An 18,197-nucleotide genomic window follows, 5' to 3' on the forward strand; every position below is an offset into this window, starting at 1 on the left:
TCCTGTGAGACCTCAGTCATTTATGGCTTTAAAAAATAGTTTCTGTTTGTTTGGGCACTATAGTCTAAATAATGCTTGTAAATCTTGCACAACAAATGGCCCCAGCAATGAAATTATTATGAAAAGTATTAGGAAAGTAAACCCAGCAATGAAATTATTAAAAGTTAAACAACGTATTGTACTTTGAATGGGTTGCTCCACTTCACTTAGCAATTGCTGAATCCCTTATCAAATGAGCTACGGTGGTGAAAACAGGACACCAAGCAAGAACACAGCGCTTGTAATTCATTCCTTTTGTTATTTAATATTACATTAACAAGAAATTCCATGCCTGGATATTTTAAAACATCACTATATTATTGTCTCTCATTGATCTTTGAGTATATTGGGCTCAAACAGAAGTTCTTGCTCCAAATATCACATGTAGTTGCTATCAAATGTCAGTTGGGTCTAGAATGGTCAGAAATTTGGATGAGCTGGACCAGTTCAAGTGTCTGGGACCTCATCTGGGAAGGCGGCAGTGATTCCGAATTGGTTGATCAGCTCTTTTTCTTGACATTTCTTCGTCATACAGTCGGCTTGGTCTTCTGCACAGCATGAAAATCTCAGAGTAGTCAGGATTGTTATATAGAGACTGGCTTCTCTACAACACGTGTTCTGTAAGAGAAACCAAAAGATACCAAACCAATTAAGCCTTGCTCCTGAAAATGGCACAGCATCCCTTTCTTCCTATTCTATTGGTCAAAGCAGTCATAGGCCCAACTCCTAGACTCTGATTCAAGAGAGCAGAGAAATGGTTTCCACTTCTTGAGCATGAAGGTGAGAGATATCATTGTGATTATCTTTGGCTGGATAAAATAAGAAAAGCAGAACAATCATAAGAACTATGAACCATTGAATTTGCTAATAGAGTCAGATGTTACACAATTGAAGTAGAATCGAGGAAAATAAAGGCCCCCAAAAAGAGACTGGAGAAATAGAATTGTATGGAATTTTCAGGAAATATTGATGCCCATTACATCTAGCTTTTAGAGTAGCAGCACCATAAATGGGGCTGGTGTTGAAGTCTGTGGAATCATGTTGGCTCTTTGCTCTTTGTGGTTACCTTACTTAAGTTTGCATCAAATCATTTGGGGAATGGACTTGGGTTGCTCTTAGCATAGCTAACAGTGAGGAAGTAGAGTTAGATGCAGAGCAGTTAAGAGCAGAGACAAATTGGGAAAAATCTGCATCACTCTATGTGTATTTCCAAGACAATATTTTCATCTCAAACCTAATGCCCATTTCTTCACTGCTGTTTCCCATTTAGCAATTCTTTATAAGTTGCAATCATATAGAAAAGAGGTTCCTAGGAAATATAATTTCTAGCATAACCATGTTGACCATAGAACATTGCAGCATATATTCAGTGACTTTGACTGGGGTTTATGATCGCATCTACAAGTGCCAACTATTTAAAGAGCCTTACTTAACGAATGAGGTTCGTTCAATAAGTAACAACTTATTTATTTGAGATGGACTATACGTTAGTAAAGTATCACAATAATAATGCAGACACATTAATTATTGGTGTATGGTCCACCTCCCTGATAAATTATATCATGTAATTTTGTGTTGCTTTAATATTAGTTGTCTACCTCTTCATTCATTCCATAGACATTTATTTATTGAGTACTATCAATGTTTCAATATTGAGATATTGAAATAGTTTGCTTCCTTATTTTGTGCAGATTTTGTATTGCTGAAAGCCAGTTTTAATCAGGAATTCATATATTTGCACTGAGTCGTAATATTGGGAAGGACTGTAAAAGGTTATTCAGGCAAAACTAATCTTAAATCAGTGGTTTTCTTCATATTTCCCCCGTGTAGCTGGTACAATCAGCATTGGTGCAATGTACCAACCTGAATGATGGCATGTCAACTTCCATTAATAGCTGAATTGATATACAAAGTTTCTGGGGAGTGTCTACATTAGTCCTGGAAGTAGATTCAAATATGTTAGAAAATTGTTTCCCATTTCAATCTGATTTCTTTAAAGCTATGTGATTTAACATCTTGTAAATGCATTAGAGCTATGAATGCTATGAAGGAAAAAAAACACATTTGTAAAGATTTCTTTGCCTTACTTTGTCTTGGCATGTAAATTGAAATTATTTCAGCTTTTAGGAACATAAATGATTTGACATTTCGGTATTTTATTTTCATCACTAATTTCCCACTAGCAAACCCCCTCCATGAGCAAGACAGAAAGATCATGTCAGTCTCCTGTACAAATAATTTCAGCAAACTTGGAGAATGCTTATGAGCCATATTAAGCATTTCTTTTCTTCCCCATATGATTGATTATCCATAACATCCTCGATTAGAAAACAGCTTATTTCAAATCCAAACAAAGCAACTACACTGAGTTAGAGTGAGAATACGAAGAGGAAGAGAGAGAAGAGAGAATGCGCTTCTTTTTTCATAATCATCTGTCATTCAAACATTAAACTTTTTAGGTTTAACCTAAAAAGGATTTGTTTTCCAGTTACTTTCTATAAAAACAGTAGAGGCTATGTCACATTCCATGTGTGGGTGATTTTTTCCTTCTAATCTCAAAAATGTTTTAATTAAATCTGTAACATGACTGTAAAATTAAATAAATTTCAGTTTTAATATCATCAATTCTGAATTGATACAAACACAGCCTTAAGTGACCATATTTTCAGGAAAATGTATTTTAAGGCCTGATTTAGTAGTCATTTAAATACTAACACTCTTTTCACAAAATTATCTTTATTTCTTCTTCACAATTGATCCATGCATCCACAATTTTATTTACTGTCATTTTAGCCTTCCCACAGTTTTTTCTTATAAAATTACAATTTAATTCCAAGAAAAGGCAAAGATAACTATTTCTACTGTATGTAACAGAAGCATTGGTTCTTAATTTTCTTTTATTACTAGCTGACATATTTGAAGATTTCAGACTATATATGTCACAGAACCTAAAATATTCTAAAATTCACCATGTCAAATGCCACAAAACAACTACTATCTTAATTAGTTCATAAATGTTGTAATGTAGATTTTCACACCAGCCTCTTAACTGGAAACCACCTTTTGCTGATTTCACCTATGGTAAGCCCTTTAAATAACATTATCTCTTCTAACACAAAGACACAGGCAACCACACTTGTGCTGGGTCACTTAAGCAAGTATGTAGCAGATCACTCCACTCTTACCTTTTTTTGGTCTTTTCACTAGACCATGAACTCTGTGAGAACAAGAACCACATCTTATTCCCCTTTGAATACCCAGGACTTATCCTAGAGCCTAAAGGATGTAACTCAATAGAAGTTTAATAAATGAATCTATTTAAATAGAAAAATTACATTGTTTCTTCTCTGCTAGATTAAGGCTAATAAAGTATCAGACTACCTGTTCACAGTATATTACACAAATGTATTTAGTAAGTACATTATTCCTTCATTTAGCATTTCCAGGTGATATTTTTGGATCAATAGATAAAAATGAAACCACATTTGAAAAATGCGAACAACCATGAAGAAAGGTTTGAGTGTCAGAAACATCCATGAAGGCAGTGAATCCTTCATCAGTGAAGTTTCAGGCAAAATGTGACTCATTATTGGATTTAGCTATCAGAAAATAAACATGAGAATGAAAATGATTATTAGACTATGTATTACCTGAGGCCATTTCATACTCATTTTTTAAAATTTTGTTTTAGAACTGAATTTGTAGAATAATTCCACTCACTACCACAATTTCCACAATACAGTGTCACACCAAACCCTCTGTTTACATTGCACATTATCAATGTCTTTCCCTTTTGAGCATTATTTTATATTATTTTAAAACCATTTTATCTGAATAAAAGTATTTTAAATGTTCAGGATGCAGATGACAAGATAGCAAACCTGTGGAGATGACTATGTATATTTGTGCCATAGTTGCCAGTGTTAAGAAGGCCTGAAACATGGTCCAATAACATAACAAATCAAAAGTGACATAGTTAATTCAAGGAAAAGGGCCAGCATACACTATGTAATCCTTTTTTTTGCTGACTTGCACAAGAACAAACATCAGGATGTAATGATGCATTATGACATAAAATAGCAGGGGTAAGGGGTAAGCACAGACAGAAATCTTTTCTGCCGCATTTATGAAAGATTCAGAGCCACTTACTGCCCTTTTTTGCTGGTCTATGCATGAATCAGTTTAACAGCTCAATTCACAATGTTGTTTCTCATGGAAGGAATAGAAAAAGCATCAGATGTTCTAAGAAGTCTGTGTAAGTGAGAAATTAGCGATTTTCAATTTTATACAGTGAGAACGTTTGTTTTCTCAAATGTAATTTGCTATTCATTGAGAAAATGAATAAAAAATTATTCTCTACCAAAAGGACACATGTATAGGTAGGTGAATGTATTTGGACATAAAAATGAAACTCTCTCTCAGAGTCTTGGATTAGCTTCTACAGAAATAGAGTAATTTTAGGAATTTTTCTTTGTAACACAAAACTTTTTATTCTACTAGTTTAATGTACTTTATTTGGACATTTTAGGACAATGATATTGATAAGTCAACTGGCAATAATTAAATATCAATTGACCAAAGACAACAATGCTTAAAAGATACCATTCAAATGAACTCAAGTCAATGTTCGGCCTGGTAAAAACAGTAAGACTTCTATAACAATCAGGTTACTTTAATTGAGAAGCATGCAAGTACACAGGGTCCCATTCAGTACTCCCCAAGTAAGAAAAAAAGTTAAGTGTGGTTCACTGTTTTAAGGAGTGTTAAAACATTAAATTGAACATTTTAACACTATTTTAAGGAGTGTTAAAACATAAAATATCTGCAAACGTGTACAGGAATATAAAGCAAAAGTAAAATAACACTGCAGTTGTAGGGTTATTCATAGCACTGTGGATAAAAACACAGACATAAGGATTACGATCCCTAGGTTTTGATTCTAACTATTTTACTTAACTTGGTGACTAGATTGAAACCTATACGTGAGCTCTTTAGAGGCTCAACTTCCAACTTTCTCACATGTAAATTTCGAGTTTAAGATTAGAACCCGGCAGAGTGGTTCATGCTTATAATCCCAGCACTTTGAGAGGCCAAGGTGGGCAGATCACTTGAGGTCAGGAGTTGGTGACCAGCCTGGCCAACATCGTAAAGCCAAGTCTCTACTAAAAATACAGAGGTTAGCCTGGTGTAGTGGTGCATGTATGGAACCCCAGCTATTCCAGAGGTTGAGCCAGGAGAATCACTTGAACCTGGGAAGTGGAGGTTGCAGTGAGCCCAGATAGTGCTGAGTGAGACTGTGTCTCCAAAAAAAAAAAAAGAACATATAATCTCCAAAGTCTCTTTCAAATCCAACACTTTCAAGTTTTACAGTACTACTTTGGGATACAGTATTATTCCAAGGATAGCAGAGAACATTTGTTTTGATCATTGCCTCAAAATACATGAAAGAGAGATCAATAAAGTGTTTTTGTTTTGCTTTGTTTTTACATTCTGGGTTTGTGATCCTATTAAGATTTAAGGGCTTAGGCAGAAAAAGACAAAAAAAATCCTATTATTTATTGGGTGAATTTTTATCAATTTAAGTATCTTGGAAAACATCTTGAACATACAGAGGATGGGGTAAGAAATCATTTACTGCTTATTAAGAGTGGCTGGATCAGCTAGTTGACACAGAAATGTCTGCTAAGCAAGGTCTCTGTGGTCAGAAGCACAAAGTTTTGAGTTCTGACTTGGCCACTGGCCTTTGAGTGATGTTGGGCAAGTTACTTACATTGCAATGGATTTTATTTTCCTCATTTTAAAAATGGAGCTACCCGCATTTAACTTACATAGTCATTCTCAGACTTATATAACACGGTTAAGTGCCCAGCACTAAAAGGTGTTTGTCAAATGTTACTTCATTTGCCATTGCTTGCGGTCTTTACCTAGGCCACTGAAATGTTTTTTGACCCATGTATTTAGAAACTGTTAGATGGGAACATTTCAAAGTGCTAGAAAGTGGAAACAGCTTTTCCTCACTTCCATTTACCAAGACATTTAGGTCAAACTCAATTCAAACAAACTCACATTTAAAAACTTGAAAGTAAGTGCACTGTGAATAGTACAGCATTTTGGAGGAAAAACAAACAAAAAAACCCATCATCTCCTTCAAAGAGCTCCTAAAGCAATGCTTTGGTGCCTGCAGTGGAACTCAGCTAAATATCGTTAGTAAAAACAGTAAATGTTAATCACACTAAGAATTTTTCTACATTGAAACAGTAAGTCATAATTTTGGAAGCCAGAGGCACTTCCTTCTGCTGCTCCCGTCAGGTGGCATTACTTGAAACACTGCAGCACTATCTGTTTAGCAAGGTAGAGTGGAAAATAATGGTTACAGTTAAATAAACTGTATGTTTTTACATGAATTTCAATGAAATTCTGGTGTTGTTATCTAGATGCATTGAAAATGCCTCTGCCAAGGTTTTCAACTTCCTTATCCCATTCTCCATTTCTATATTGAATTTCTAATGTTCATTGAATAAAACAAAACTAATGAACTTCAATGATGCATTTGAGAATCAAAATATTCAATAGTTACATGTAGTATTTATTACTGAAAGAGCCAATAACATTTTTTAAAAAAAATTTACATGTTTAAAATTTTGCTTTTGATTTAGCTTTCATGTGACAAAAATCATTGACTGTTTATGATTATGGCTAAGCATTGTGCTGAAAGGAACATAGCTCAGCATAATCATGGGATGAAAGTGACCAAAGACGGTGAAAAACAAAAGCAAAGGCCTGTTCAGCAGTCTGATCACTTTAATTTGTGTCACACCGGCATTATCTACTCATTGGAGTGGACATGTGTCAACTTTGTTAAATTGTTAATAACTGAATTAGAAAATTAAATTTAGGCCTTCTATGCTCTTTTAAATGGTGGTTCTCTTGTGACCAGTTCCGTTAGCCCAGAATCATCCTAGCAACATGGTCTCTGGCCTTAAGAAAGATACCATGCATACACATATGATTTAGCTAGAGAACATTTGAGGAAGTACAAAATAACAGAAAACAAATTATCCTCGAATGTGAAGGCAATGATGAATCACAATGCGTGACAGATAGGAATGAGAAGCCTCAGAACTGAGTTACAACCTCTCAACAGTGAATCAATACAGGAATCAAAGCCAGGCTGGAAAATGCACACTTTATTCACATGACCAAGTTCAAGGTTGTATATCATCTGTGAGCTCTAGAATGGAGGTGGAGCGGTAGCCTCAGACAGACAGCACTGCATGCTGTTCCCTATGTAGATACTCATGTGGTGAATGTGGTGATGTCATTTAAAATTTTGACTCTAATTATTCTGCATAACACAATTTGTACTGAGTTTTAAAGGGAGGCATTACACCAATATCACTATACTCAACATTTCTAAATGTTTACTCTTGTATTTAAAGGCCCATCCTCCAAAGAAAATAGGAGATTTTTGTTTTAACTGCTGTTAGTTTTTGTTTGCTCTTTGTTTTTGGTTTTATTTGTTTGTTTTGTTTTTTCATGCCATGAAAGTGAAGAAGGCCAACTGACTGTGGGGTAGAAGGTTGGGAAAAAAATTATATTCAGCAAGAAACAAGCAAGAACAAAGTTTTTGGGTATCCCACATACCCAAAAAATGATGCAAACAAATTTTAATATGTCTATAAACAGAAAGCAGGGAAACCTTGCCACACATCAAACCACAGGCCTTCTATGACTGGTTGAAGGAAGAAAACTGTTACAAGTTAAAGTACCAGGCCAGAAGCTACAGAAAAAGCTTTTTTCGTGGATGTTTTTCATGGGAGAGCCTTTTGCAACGTTTGAATGACTACAGTAAGCGACCATGACGAGACATAATACACACTTAAATACATGTCTAGCTTACACATAGTGTTTCCAAACACCACCTCATTTTATATCATCTCCAAGTATTAGGTATTATTATAATCAGCCCATTTTCAAGATAAATAACTGAAACATTTAGTGACAGTCCCTGGTTCTCAGTTTTGGATTCACATTAGAAACACCTGAATATGTTTTAAAAATACCACCAATGCTTGAGTTTAGAATCTGTGGGAGGTGGGGCCAGGCATTGGTATTTTTAGATGGTTGGAATATGAAACCAAAGTTAAGAAGCATGAATTAAATATTTTTTTTCAAAATAACACAATGAGTAAGAGTGGATTCAGGATGGACACCTAGAAAGGCAATTTCTTCATGATACATTTCACTGTCCTGTAGGTACATTTGGAAAAGCAACAACAGGCTTGAGTCAATGCTGCAGCTCAGCCATGCTCCAGAATTACAATAGCATCTTATGGTATGTACTCAACACCCTGTGCTAGAAATATTCCCTTTTTTTTTTGTTTTTGGTGTTTTTTTTTTTAAGAAACCTGACTTCTCACTGCTCTTACTGTAAAGATTAAAAATTTTCACTTGGTCTACAAAGACAAAGGTCCTCAGAAGCTGGCCTCTCGCTAACCCTTCAGTCACAAGAGGCAATTCAGGCATTGACTTTTCCCTTCTGCTCTGTCTCTAGTCTCAGTTTCCTCAGTGGTTGTAGCCTCTGCCTGGATTATGCTGTCTTTCCTTCTTCCCCACATTAGCATTTGCTTTACATTTGAATTTTGTTTTTATGGTTAAGTCTCAGGAAAAACATGGTTTTTTTTGTGTTGTTGCTTTTTTTTTGAGATAGACTTTTGCTCTTGTTGCCCAGGCTGGAATGCAGTGGTGCGATCTCAGCTCACTGCAGCCTCCGCCTCCCAGGTTCTGGTGATTCTCCTGACTCAGCCTCCTGAGTAGCTGGGATGACAGGCACCTGCAACCATGCTCAGCTACTTTTTGTATTTTTAATAGAGACAGGATTTCACCATGTTGGTCAGGCTGGTCTTGAACTCCTGACTTTAGGTGATCCACCTGCCTAGGCCTCCAAAGTGCTGGGATTACAGGTGTAAGCCACTGCGCCCGGCCAGGAAAAACATGATTTTTATTACTAGTTCCAAACCTCCCCTCCCCTAGCTATATGGATTCTCAGAGCTTCACATTTCTTTCATCCACTTTTACAGTCTTATTTGTTAACTATAGATAGGTGACTGCTGAGTCTAAGTCTTTAACTTTCTTCACTCTCCCTGACCCTCAACAAAGTACCTGGTGAGCATCTCCATTTCACTTTCCTTATGCCACCTTAAACTCAAGCTGTCTTATTGAAAAATTTATTTTTCTGCTCTAAAATGTAAGTCCTCTGAAGTTTTTTTTTTTTTAATTTCACTAAAAACATCAATGTTCTCTTCACTGTCAGGGCTTGAATTGTTAATAAATGGTGTTGGGAAAACTGGCTAGCCGTATGCAGAAAACTGAAACTGGATGGCTTCCTTACACCTTATACAAAAATTAACTCAAGATGGATTAAAGACTTAAATGTAAGACCTAAAATCATAAAAACCCCAGAAGAAAACCCAGGCAATACTATTCAGGACATAGGTATGGGCAAAGACTTCATGTCTAAAACACCAAAAGCAATGGCAACAAAAGCCAAAATTAACAAATGGTACCTAATTAAACTAAACAGCTTCTGTACAGCAAAAGAACGCCGGGCGCGGTGGCTCACGCTTGTAATCCCAGCACTTTGGGAGGCCGAGGCGGGTGGATCACGAGGTCAGAAGATCGAGACCACGGTGAAACCCCGTCTCTACTGAAAATACAAAAAATTAGCTGGGCGTGGTGGCGGGCGCCTGTAGTCCCAGCTACTCGGAGAGGCTGAGGCAGGAGAATGGCGTGAACCCGGGAGGCGGAGCTTGCAGTGAGCCGAGATTGCGCCACTGAAAAAAAAAAAAAAAAAAAAAAAGAAACTATCATCAGAGTGAACAGGCAACCTACGAATGGGAGAAAATTTTTGCAATCTATCCATCTGACAAAGGGCTAATATCCAGAATCTACAAAGAACCTAAACAAATTTACAAGAAAAAAACAAGCAAGCCCATCAAAAAGTGGGCAAAATACATGAACAGACACTTCCCAAAAGAAGACATTTATGCAGCCAAAAAACATATGAAAAAAAGCACATCATCACTGTTCATTAGAGAAATGCAAATCAAAACCACAATGAGATACCATCTCAAGCCAGTTAGAATGGCAATCATTAAAAAGTCAGGAAACAACAGATGCTGGAGAGGGTGTGGAGAACTAGGAATGCTTTTACACTGTTGATAGTGTAAATTAGTTCAACTGTTGTGGAAGACAGTGTGGTGATTCCTCAAGGATCAAGAACCAGAAATACCATTTGACCCAGCAATCCCATTACTGGGTATACACCCAAAGGATTATAAATCATTCTACTATAAAGACACATGCACATTATGTTTATTGTGGCACTATGCACAATAGCAAAGACTTGGAACCAACCCAAATGCCCATCAATGATAGACTAGATTAAGAAAATGTGGCATATATACACCATGGAATACTTTGCAGCCATAAAGAAGGATGAGTTCATGTCCCTTGTGGGGACATGGATGAAGATGGAAGCCATCATTCTCAGCAAACTAACACAAGAACAGAAAACCGAACACTGCACGTTCTCACTCATAAGTTGGAGCTGAACAATGAAAACACATGGACACAGGGAAGGGAATATCACACAATGGGGCCTCAGGAGGTGGGGAGCTAGGGGAGGGATAGGATTAGGAGAAATACCTAATGTAGGTGACGGGTTGATGGGTGCAGCAAACCACCATGACACGTGTATACCTATGTAACAAAACTACACGTTCTGCACATGTACCCCTGAACTTAAAGTATAATAATAATAATAAAAAGAATTACTTATGAGTCTTTTTTCAACAGTGTGTTCACCTAGTCTTTTAACCCTGATGGATGAATGCTCAAAATGTCTCTTAGTCTATCGTCTTCTTTTCATTTCCATTGCCATTCCCGGGTTCAAGCACTCATCACTTCTAATTTAAACTACTACAGCATTGCTCAACATGTGTTGGACAACACACTTTTAACTTCATGTACAGAGCTTATTAAAATGTTGACAATTGTGCCTTTTTTACAGAGCAAATGAGTTCAAGTATCTGGGGCTGAAATCTTAGGATCTGTGTTTTAACAGGTTCTCCCTATACACTGAACTTTGAGAATCATGCAACTGAAATAACTTTTCTAGCATTACTCCAGTTCCCATCCTTTCTTGCTTCAACTAAACATTGATGCTCCTTTTGCATTAGTTTTGCAAGGAATTATTCCAGTAATAAGGTCCCCAAACTTTAAAAAGAAGTTAATTTCTGAAATTCTATTGCAGGTTTAAAAAAAACATTCAAGAATACATGTAAAGCTTTACTGGGAACATTTTAATTCTAATATGTAGTTTCAATTTACTGTCCTACATATATTCCTTTTAGTTGTCATGAACTCAAACTATAAGACATATTTTTGAAATTTTACTTTGAATTAGGTTAGCATGTTTACACCTTTGTGACGTCAGCTTGCTATTTTCTTTATCTAAAACATACTTGCTCCAACAAATGCTTCAAATGACAAACTTCCAGGCTCACCTCAAATGACACCTTTATAATTAGTCTGTGGTGATCCCTTAAGTGTCAAGAGCCAATAATTTTATTAGCTATCCCAAATATAAATGATAGCTATTTCATGGCTTGTACCACCCCAGTTCCATTATACTTTCGAATATATGGTAGGGATCCCTGTATTGACCCTCCTCTCTACTTTTACTTCATGTCTGCTGTACTTTCAAGGTATGCCTTCATGTATTTGGGCACTTGGGTGCAACTGCTACTTCCCATTAACCCATAAGTCACTGCTGATGTTGGGGATTCAGATGCCTCTGCCTTGAAGGAGAAACTCAATACAAATACTGTATCTGTAGAACTCAAATGCTTCTAATTAATGATGGAGTTGGCGATAATGCTCTTGTCTGGAGAGTTTTCTTATCAGAGGAAAAGCACTTCTCTTTTTTCTCCTCCACATCACACTTTCTGGCAACCCCCCTCCCCTGCCCACTACTTTTGTCATTCATGTTTTCATTCTGATTGTATTTAAGTGATTAATGGATAACACCTCTCCCAATTTACAAGCAACTGATAGATGAGAAATCAGATTAATGTAGATTAAACTACTATTACCGATTAAAACTGGATTCAAAGATAAGACTTAGGAGGAGGGCCAAATGGCCTTGTAGCCCTCACCTGAATAAAAATGACAAATTTATCCTATAAACTAGATAATTTCACATCTTCTCTACAGGGGCAGACTCTGCATTGCGGATGAGCAGGCAAGAATGGACCTGTTGGAAGAACTCATTCTTTCCCCACTCCTGAGGTTCTATTCCACTTTGGAAGCTCTTCATAAAATACTCCTGAATGACTGCTCTATATCCCTCACTCACTTCTTTAATCTAATTAAAGAGTTCGTAAATTTAAAATACCCCCTTATTTCCACACTCTTTTTGGTTTGTTCTTATTTATAGTATAGGAATCCAGTTTGCAGGACAGAAAATATGAATCCCCATCTGCGTCTCTATGGCATAGGTATGAGGGGCAAACCTCCTGTGGAATGGCCTCTGTCCTCCAGTTTGACCAGAGCCCTGCTAGGTAAATCTTTATATATGAACCATAGCCTCCAATATCAATTTTATCAGGAATAAAGGAGATATCACTTATATAATGTATTTCTGTAAAATATGCCAGATGGCATCATTTATCTGGCAAAAACCCTCCAATTATTCATTATTTTACTCAGAATAAAATCCAAAGTGCCCACACTGGCTTCACAGTCCTCTGTGAGATGGCTCCCCATGACCTGTGTATTCTAATCTCCTCCTTGCTGCCCCCATTCCCTTTCCTGCAGCCATTCCGGCCTTCTGGTTTACCTGTGAACACATAAGACATTTTCTACGCCTGCAATTCTCTTCCTCTAAATAACTCATTTTAGCCCTTCAAATCTTTGCTCAAGCCTCTGCTTTCCAATAAGCCCATGCTGAAACCTTGTTACTCCATTTTATTCTGCAACCTACCCTCCTCCCAACACTCTCAGGTCAGCTTTCCTCTTCTACGTGACTTTACGTTATTGTCTTTAGGTACACTATACAGTTTCCTTATTATGTTTGCTATTCATGGCATATTTCTCCCAGCTGGAAGTTCCACCAGGGTGGCAGTTTTTGTATCTTCTGTTCCACGATCTATTCCAAGCACTTAGAACAGTACCTAGAACATAGAAGGCACTCAATTAACATGGAGGGAAATCAAGCCTGGGATGGAGACAGAAGTGATTATATTATACTAGCTCCCATGTTGCTGAAATCCTTGGGGGTATAATATGAGCAAAATAAATGGTAGTTATTTTAAAATTTTAATTTATTTTTCCATTTTGTGCTACTCGAGTGTGTGGCTGTTAAATGTTTCTAACTTCAACCAATATGACTGTCACTTCCTTTTCTAAAAATGAAATCAAATTGTTTTAAAAAGGACTAGATACTATATTTTCAAATATATGACAGTTTTGTATATAAGAAATTGCCAATATATTTGGTATAATTAAATCTATATATTTATGTGCCACAGAATGAATAATTTCAACTCTTTAACTCTCTACTGACTATTGTTATTTTTAAATTTTGAGCAAGAATACAACAGAAGTCATGCTCAGTAGAATGGGGCTAGCATGTTATCATTTGCTGCTAATGGAAAATGTTTTCTGTAAGAAAATAATCCTGTAGAAATAAGATAATGCAAATAATTTTAATGTAAATAACACTGTAAATGCATTTAAATAACAAATATATAAAACATATTTGTTATATGATCAGCCTTGGCAACATAGGGAGACTCCTTCTCTACAAAAAATTAAAAATCTAGTTGGATGTGATGGTGTGTGCCTCTAGTCCCAGCTACTTGGGAGGCTGAGGTGGAAGGATTGCTTGAGCCAGGGAGGTCAAGGCTGTGATGAGCCGAGATTGCATCCTCACACTCCAGCCTGAGCCACAGAGTGAGACCCTGTTTCCACAAATAAATAAATTGTTATACGTATTATAGAATATATATGTGATGAGTTGATCGTAAGAAGGAATGGCTATATTTCATGCGTAAGGCATTGTTTGGCATTAAATTGAAGACTCTATAAGGTATCGGGAATATATATATGAATTTATGCTTTAAAGAAAAATAGTGGGATCACTTGCTTTTCATAAAAAGTATTATACTTTGCATGAAGATTATATTTATGAAAAATTTAAAAGGAATATTTGGGTATCCTTTCACAGGACAAGCAAATAGATTGGTTTTTAGATGATTTTTTGTTGTTTTTGTTTTGAGATGGAGTTTTACTCTTGTTGCCCAGGCTGGAGTGCAGTGGAGCCATCTCAGCTCACTGCAACCTCAGCCTCCAGGGTTCAAGTGATTCTCCTGCTTCAGTCTCCCAAGTAGCTGGGATTACAGGCGCCCGCCACCATGCCCTGCTACTTTTTTGTAGTTTTAGTAGAAACAGGGTTTCACCATGTTAGTCAGGCTGGTCTCGAACTCCTAAACTGAGGTGATCCACCTGCCTCGGCCTCTCAAAGAACTGGGATTACAGGTGTGAGCCACGGCACCTGGCTGGTTTTGAGTTTTAGAGCTGTATGCTTATTAAATAAACTAGGCATCCTTAATAACTAAAAAAAATGCCCATGACAATTTTTTATTATCTTTGGGTCAAAGTAAAAAAAAAGTGGGAAATTTAGGTCATTGCTCCAGGCACAGTTATAACAGCTTTTACTTTGTCATTGATTCTATTAACCTGATCAGAAATTCTTAATTTTTCTATTATTCCTTCAAAGTACCTCAATAGGTATGGCCTATCTTTATTATTACAATTTTTGCACTGTACTGAATGTTTTCCACTGGATTGTAAAATCTTTTAGGGGACAGAATTTGTTTCAATTTCTATTGTACCTGGAGGCTAGTAGGCTTTCGTTAAAAAAAAATGTTAAAGTTAACTGAAAGAGGTGCTGAAGATAGAAATGAGCTTATGTTCCTTGTACCCAGAGAGGTTAGCATCTAATGAGGCAGGTATCCCAAGTTAATAATGACAATGTTATGTGAAAATGCTACTGCAAAGTTGCAGAGGAGCACAAAGCAAAGATACCTAACTTAGTCTACATCCAGAGGAATGAGTTGATCAGGAAATGCTTCCAAAATGATGACATTCCTAGAGGCGAAGCTGTAGATTCCCAGGCAAATACGGTTTATAATAAAGTTTTATACAGAAAGAACAGAGTAAGAAAAGCCAGAAAAAAAACAAAACAGAGTAGAATATGTTGAGACCCAATTTTTATGTTTAGAGAACTCAGTTAATCAAAAATACCTAATGCATGTATCTTATATCTAAAAGTGCAGATAGGCTGGAGCAGTGGCTCATGCTTATAATCCCAGCACTTTGAGAGGCTGAGGCAGGATGATTGCCTGAGCTGAGGAGTTTGAGATCTGCCTGCGCAACACAGGGGGACTCCTTCTTTACAAAAAATTTAAAAACTAGTTGGATGTGATGGAGTGTTCCTGTAGTCCTAGCTACTTGGGAGGCTGAGGCAGAAGGATTGCTTGAGCCAGGGTGGTCAAGGCTGTGATGAGCCGTGACTGCACCACTGCACTCCAGCCTGAGCCACAGAGTGACACCCTGTTTCAATTTGAAATTATATGTGACAAAAACTCGTCTGTAAAACACATTCTCTATGCTACTAAACATTTTCAAGGTTTGATACATTTTTCACAGGGAATATATATATTCTTTTTTTTTTTTTTTTTTTGAGACAGAGTCTCACTCTTTCACCCAATCTGGAGTGCAGTGGCACGATCTTGGCTCATTGCAACCTCCGCCTCTCAGGTTCAAGCCATTCTCCTGCCTCAGCCTCCCGAGTAGCTGGGATTACAGGCATGCACCACCAGGCCCAGCTAATTTTTGTATTCTTAGTAGAGACAGGGTTTTACCATGTTAGCCATGTTGGTCTCAAACTCTTGACCTTGTGATCCACCCGCCTCGGCCTCCCAAAGTGCTGAGATTGAGCCACTGCGCCTGGTCGGCCTGCTTGCTTTCCCCTCCCTTCCTCCCTTCTTTCCTTCCTTCTTTTTTTTTTTCTCTCTTTTTCTTTCTTTTTTCTTTTTCTTTCTTTCTCTCTCTCCTTCCTTCCTTTTTTTCTTTCTTTCTTTCTTCTTTCTTTCTTTCTCTTTCTTTCTTTCTTCCTTCCTTCCTTCTTTCCTTTCTCTCTCTCTCTCTTTCTTTCTTTCTTTTTCTTTGTTCTCCCTCTCTTCTTTCCCTCTCTCTTTCTTTCCTTTCTTTCTTCTTTCTTACTTTTTTCTTTCTTTCTCTCCCTCTTTCTCTTTTATCCTCCTCTTCCCACCATCTCTCCTTTCCTTTCTTCTGTTAATCTTTTCATTGTTAATTATAACCATAGTTCTAGGATTAATTTACAATTAAGAAACTAACACATCAAGACACTCTTTTGAAAGAACTATGTCTTATCCAAAACTTTTCAGACTATTTTGTTCACATAGAATATATATTTTCCTTGTGAGCCAGGCAGAGTGGCTCCCGCCTGTAATCCCAGTACTTTGGGAGGCTGAGGCAGACAGATCACAAGGTCAGGAGTTCGAGACCATCTTGGCTAACATGGTGAAACCCTGTCTCTACTAAAAGTATACAAAATTAGCCAAGTGTGGTGGCATATGCCTGTAATCTCAGCTACTTGGGAGGCTGAAGCAGGAGAATTGCTTGAAACCAGGAGGCGGTTGCAGTGAGCCGAGACTGTGCCACTGTAATCCAGCCTGGGTGACAAAGCAAGACTCCATCTGGGAAAAAAAAAAAAAAAAAAAAAAGGGAAGGAAAGAAGGAAGGAAGAAAGGGAGGGAGGGAGAATTTGTACAAGATCTGTCTCCTACTACATTAATAAGTGGGTAATGTGTTAACTCATGTCCAAAATTGAACTCCTAGTCTTTCACCTTAAACTGGTTTCTCCTACAATTGTTCACATCTTCATGTATTTTTAACTTTTTCCTTCCATTTCATCCGATTAAATGCTTTAAAGTTGTTTTCAACGTATCCTCTAAATCTTTTGGAAATTTTCATTTATGTAAGACATAGTTGTGCTTGGCATAATTTTGTTGTTGCTACTATCATTATTGTTATAAAGCACAAGTATGAGCAAAAGAGTAGCTGCAGTTGAGTAATCAAAACTATGGGTTGTTCTATGTCTGATGGGCTTTTCGGCAGCATTCATAAAACTTCTTTGTAGTCTATATACCCGTTGGTGCGTAGGGTGAAATATTAACCATATATTGACCTATATTTAGAAGAATTTTAGATAGAAGATAGATACAGGGAAATACATATTATAAGAGATAGGAAGAAGCAAAATGTGTTTTTCCTGTTCTCACACAGTGAACACAGAGCATTTTGCCTGTGCTCACCAAAATGTGTGTGAGGTTTTTTTTTTTTTTTTTTTTTTTTTTGAGATGGAGTCTCGCTGTCTCCCAGGCTGGAAGGCAGTGGCGTGATTTCAGCTCACTGCAAGCTCTGCCCCCTGGGTTCATGCCATTCTCCTGCCTCAGCCTCCTGAGTAGCTGGGACCACAGGCACCCACCACCACGCCGGGCTAATTTTTTTTTTTTTTTTTTGTATTTTTAGTAGAGACAGGGTTTCACCATGTTCTCCAGGATGGTCTCGATCTCCTGACCTCGTGATCCACCTGCCTTGGCCTCTCAAAGTGCTGGGATTACAGACATAAGCCACCTCGCCCGGCCTGTGTGTGAGTTTTTACCCATTCACATGGGTAGGGAAACACAAGCAACTTGAAAACTAAAACTACTTTTCCTAATTTTATGCTCAATACAACACAAGACACTTCACCTCCCGTCACCAAAATGTGTGGGTGTTTCTCACCACTATCAACCAGTTCTCTGGTGGACACCAACTGGGTGTTTTATAATTTAACTTAATTCTAACACTGTCTACCTGGAGATAGCATCAAACCCCACAGATTAAGGGCTTAGTCCCACAAAACCACTCCCCACTTCAGATGCCAGTCGCAGGTATTAGATTGTCACCTTTACTTCTGACCTACTGGCTAGAAATCAGGTATTTCAAGAGCTGCTCCCCTTTGG

The 18,197-nt window shown here is 37.3% G+C and overlaps 1 long non-coding RNA gene across 1 annotated transcript in view; it reads right to left on the reverse strand.

Annotated features, from left to right (window-relative positions):
* Positions 1-278: 278 nt before the first annotated feature.
* The window catches only part of LOC131382483 (uncharacterized), a 72,642-nt gene continuing 54,723 nt past the window's right edge, over positions 279-18,197 (reverse strand). Inside the window, exon 2 of the long non-coding RNA XR_009212003.1 lies at positions 279-657. This is a non-coding gene — a long non-coding RNA (uncharacterized LOC131382483). The remainder of the gene's footprint in view (positions 658-18,197) is intronic.

Source organism: Hylobates moloch, unplaced genomic scaffold, assembly GCF_009828535.3.
Source record: "Hylobates moloch isolate HMO894 unplaced genomic scaffold, HMol_V3 SCAFFOLD_30, whole genome shotgun sequence".
NCBI lineage: Eukaryota > Metazoa > Chordata > Mammalia > Primates > Hylobatidae > Hylobates > Hylobates moloch.